Source organism: Centroberyx gerrardi, chromosome 6 (genome assembly GCF_048128805.1).
Source record: "Centroberyx gerrardi isolate f3 chromosome 6, fCenGer3.hap1.cur.20231027, whole genome shotgun sequence".
Lineage (NCBI taxonomy): Eukaryota > Metazoa > Chordata > Actinopteri > Beryciformes > Berycidae > Centroberyx > Centroberyx gerrardi.
The window spans coordinates 276,667-281,915 of NC_136002.1; the positions used below are offsets into that span (position 1 = coordinate 276,667).

The window sequence follows — 5,249 nt, forward strand, 5'->3', positions numbered from 1 at the left end:
AGAGATCTGATTGGACCATGGCATAAAAGGAGATATCTGATTGGACTACAGCAAGAGGAAAGGAGAGCTCTGGTTGGACCATGGCATAAAAGGAGGGATCTGATTGGACCACAGCAGGAGGAAAGGAGGGATCTGATTGGACCACAGCAGGAGGAAAAGACATGTCTGATTGGACTACAGCAAGAGGAAAGGAGAGCTCTCATTGGATCAAAAGGAGGGATCTGATTGGACGATAGCAAAAGGAAAGTATGTATCTAATTGGAACACAGCAAGAGGAAAGGAGAGCTCTGATTGGACCATGGAATGAAAGGCGGGATCTGATTGGACCATAGCAAGAGGAAAGGAGGGATCTGATTGGACCACAGCAGGAGGAAAGGAGAGCTCTGATTGTACCATGGCATAAAAGGAGGGATCTGATTGGACCATAGCAAGATGAAAGGAGGGATCTGATTGGACCACAGCAGGAGGAAAGGAGAGATCTGATTGGACCATGGCATAAAAGGAGGGATCTGATTGGACCACTGCAGGAGGAAAGGAGGGATCTGATTGGACCACAGCAGGAGGAATGGAGATATCTGATTGGACTATAGCAAGAGGAAAGGAGAGCTCTGATTGGACCACAGCAGGAGGAAAGGAGAGATCTGATTGGACCATGGCATAAAAGGAGATATCTGATTGGACTACAGCAAGAGGAAAGGAGAGCTCTGCTTGGACCATGGCATAAAAGGAGGAATCTGACTGGACAATAGCAAGAGGAAAGGGGGGACCTGATTGGACCACAGTAGGAGTAAAGAAGAGATCTGATTGGACTACAGCAGGAGGAAAGGAGAGATCTAATTGGAACACAGGAGGAGGAAAGGAGGGATCTGATTGGACCACAGCAGGAGGAAAGGAGGGATCTGATTGGACTACAGTAAGAGGAAAGGAGAGCTCTGATTGGACCATGGCATAAAAGGAGAGCTCTGATTGGACCATGGCATAAAAGGAGAGATCTGATTGGACCACAGAAGGAGGAAAGGAGAGATGTGATTGGACTACAGTAGGAAGAAAGGAGAGATCTGATTGGACTACAGCAGGAGGAATGGAGAGCTCTGATTGGACTATGGCATAAAAGGAGGGATCTGATTGGACGACAGCAGGAGGAAAGGAGAGATCTGATTGTCCTACAGCAAGAGGAAAGGAGAGCTCTGATTGGGCTACAGCAAGAGGAAAGGAGAGCTCTGATTGGACCTTGGCATAAAAGGAGGAATCTGATTGGACCATAGCAAGTGGAAAGGAGGGATCTGATTGGACCACAGCAGGAGGAAAGGAGAGCTCTGATTGGACCATGGCATAAAAGGAGGGATCTGATTGGACCATAGCAAGAGGAAAGGAGGGATCTGATTGGACCACAGCAGGAGGAAAGGAGAGATCTGATTGGACTACATCAGGAGGAAATGAGGGATCTGATTGAACTACAGCAAGAAGAAAGGAGAGCTCTGATTGGACCATTGCATAAAAGGAGGGATCTGATTGGACCATAGCAAGTGGAAAGGAGAGATCTGATTGAACTACAGCAAGAAGAAAGGAGAGCTCTGATTGGACCATTGCATAAAAGGAGGGATCTCATTGGACCATAGCAAGGGGAAAGGAGAGATCTGATTGGATCTCAGCAGGAGGAAAGGAGAGATCGGATTGGACTACAGCAAGAGGAAAGGAGAACTCTGATTGGACCATGGAAAGGAGGGATCTGATTGGACCACAGCAGGAGGAAAGGAAATATCTGATTGAACTACAGCAAGAGGAAAGGAGAGCTCTGGTTGGACCATGGCATAAAAGGAGGGATCTGATTGGACCACAGCAGGAGGAAAGGAGAGATCTGATTGGACTACAGCAGGAGGAAAGGAGAGATCTATTTGCAACACAGCAGGAGGAAAGGAGGGATCTAATTGGACCACAGCAGGAGGAAAGGAGAGATCTGATTGGACTACAGCAAGAGGAAAGGAGAGCTCTGATTGGACCATGGCATAAAATGAGGGATCTGCTTGGACCATAGCAAGAGGAAAGGAGGGATCTGATTGGACCACAGCAGGAGGAAAGGAGAGATCTGATTGGAACCATAGCAAGTGGAAAGGAGGGATCTGATTGGACGACTGTTGTCAGCTCAGTCAATCAGCAGTCATGTAAAACTACACTGTAGTCAGCTCAGCCAATCAGCAGCCATGTAAAACTCAAATGTAGTCAGCTCATTCAATCAGAAGACATGTAACACTCAAATTTAGTCAGCTCAGCCAATCAGCAATCATGTAACACCTGTCTGTAGTAAGCTTATCCAATCAGCAGTCATGTAACACTAGACTGTAATCAGCTCATCCAATCAGCAGTCATGTAACACTAGACTGTAGTGAGTTTAACCAATCAGCAGCCATGCAACAGTATCCTGTAATCAGCTCAGCCAATTAGAAGTCATGTAACACTCAAATGTAGTCAGCTCAGCCAATCAGAAGTCATGTAACACTCAAATGTAGTCATCTCAGCCAGAGCCATATAGAGAGAGAGTTGCGTCATCTCCGTTCTCTCCAATGGACCATTTTTTTACAGCAATGGCGGATCGCGGAGCCTCTCAATAGTTCCCGGAAGTTAGCGGCTAATACTAGCAGCGCAGTAGAGTTGCAGCGGAATGGACCATTTGTGATGCACTTTGAAAGGGTAAGATGTTTAAAGAATCAGATTGTATATTATCGGCACATCTGTATCAAATTAACATGTGCATTAAAGCATGTTAGTGGATTATCCCCCTCTAAATTAGTAGATTTAGGAAACGTTAACAGATAACAGATTAGGCTAGGATACTGAATAAAGTTAGCAACACATAACGTTAACCACGAACAGCCTATTAATTATAAATTCCGTTCTCTTAATGCCATTTCATCCAACGTTGTGGAATTAGAGAAAAAGACTTCTAAACGTGATTTTTTGCGGGGTGGGGGGAGTTAAATATTAGTTAAATATAACATGGAGGTGGTGAAATGAGGATATCCATTTTGGAGTAAGAGCTAATAATAAAGTTAACGTTACACAATAATAAGGAAGAGAGCTATTTTTGTGATACATCACTATTGATATGGATTTAGAGTGCATATTTGAGACTTCAAAACAGTAAACAAAAATGTAACTTATGGGTTGAGTGTTTTTAGGCTTTGTGATTCTGTTGACTATTACCTGTCTATATTATGTTGCAGCTCAGCTGATTTTGGATTGATGGCAAAGGGAGAGGGAAGTTGGAGGACTTAAATGAGATTGAAAACACAAGGTAAGTTTAAAATAGGCCAGCAATTTTGAAAAATGAATCATACTAGGCTAAATGGGGAATCATACTAAATACTAAATACTGCTCTCAGCCTAGTCTTGCCCTTTTTGGTCTTGACAAACTGGTCTGCCTCAAAATGTGCCTGCAGAGTGACTTGAGTTTACTTCCCACACACAACAACTCAGGTTTGTCTACCCACATACACATCCCATAGTGGTTGAATGCACAATATTAGGGAACACTTTATACTTACTGGACATGTATACACTCATTACATATATAAAAGACAACCAAGAACATGAGACAACTTTATACAAATTAATATCACATCAGTAACTGATGCCACTTGTCATACTTTGTTAAACATCAGCAGCAAAAGCTGTTGATGATCACAACTAATGAAGTTCCATAACTTAAGTTGAGGAACAAAGACCACACCTCATCTCCCAAGGCAATTTCCCATCCAAGCCTATATAGGTGTGTCTAACCCTTTCTCCTCTGTCTTTTTCTCCCTCTCTCACTCTCTCTTTCAGCACAAGAACCACAGGGGGATTCAATGGAGCCTGAAGACTCCCTGCAATGAGACAGCACCCTCACCCTGCACCCTGAGTCTCAACTCCCTGGGTTTTACAAGCCTTTCCCTGTTCCTTATTTTTAATAAACCAAACATTAAGCTTCCCAATGGTATGGTCTTTGTTTGTGAAAAAGTGCAAATGAAGTGTTTGAATATTATTACCTCGCATATTTTTTTTGTTGTTGTGATCTTTAGTGATAGTAAGATTGCTCCTGCTGAGTTGAGCCAACCATTTTTTCCTCCTCTCCGTATCAGTGTGGAAACCGTACATTCATACTCCTTTTTCCGAGTGATTGGAGCATCCCCATGCAGCACAGCAAACCATGGTGGAGACTATATGCAAGGACAACACGGAGGAAAGGGCACAGACAACCTGCTTGACATGCTATTCATTTTTCTGAGTTTATTAGAGATTTATTTAATGAATTCATTGCGGTAAATAAATGCATAGTAAAAAGACAAAAGATACATAAAATATATATATTTATATGTGTATAAATGTAACACCTGTCTGTAGTAAGCTCATCCAATCAGCAGTCATGTAACACTAGACTGTAGTCAGCTCAGCCAATCAGCAGTAATGTATCACTCGCCTGTCCTCTGCTCAGCCAATCAGAAGTTATATAACACTAGCCTGTAGTGAGTTCAACCAATCAGCAGCCTTGTAACAGTAGCCTGTAGTCAGCTCATCCAATCAGAAGTCATGTAACACTAGACTGTAGTCAGCTCATCCAATCAGAAGTCATGTAACACTCGAATGTAGTCATTTCAGCCCATCAGCAATCATGTAACACTAGACTGTAGTCAGCTCAGCCAATCAGCAGCCATGTAACACCTGCCTGTAGTCAGCTCAGCCAATCAGCAATCATGTAACACTAGACTGTAGTCAGCTCAGCCAATCAGCCGCCATATAACACTAGACTCTAGTCAGCTCAGCCAATCAGAAGAAAAGTAATGCTAGCCTGTAGTCAGCTCAACCAATCAGCAGTCATGTAAAACTACACTGTAGTCAGCTCAGCCAATCAGCAGCCATGTAACACTCAAATGTACTCAGCTCATCCAATCATAAGTCATATAACACTAGCCTGTAGTGAGTTCAACCAATAAGCAGCCATGTAACACTAGCCTGCAGTCAGCTCAGCCAACTGCTTCGTTTGTCGCTTCGTTGGGAAACGAGACAACCAACTCCTTGGTGGGTTTGGAAACCAGACCACCAACTGCTTCGTTTCCTGCTTCGTTGGGAAACCAAACCACCAACTGCTTCGTTTGCTTCTTCGTTGGGAAACCAGACCACCAACTGCTTCATTTGCTGCTTCGTTGGGAAAACAGACCACCAACTGCTTCGTTTGCTGCTTCGTTTGCTGCTTCGTTGGGAAACCAAACCAC

General features: G+C 43.6%; 1 long non-coding RNA gene across 1 annotated transcript; it reads left to right on the top strand.

The window, feature by feature from the left end:
- Window positions 1-2,636: 2,636 nt before the first annotated feature.
- LOC144539426 (uncharacterized) lies at window positions 2,637-3,971 on the top strand. The gene is made up of 3 exons (XR_013504949.1): window positions 2,637-2,688; window positions 3,222-3,292; window positions 3,823-3,971. It is a non-coding gene; the product is annotated as an uncharacterized LOC144539426 (long non-coding RNA).
- The last annotated feature ends 1,278 nt before the right edge of the window (window positions 3,972-5,249 follow it).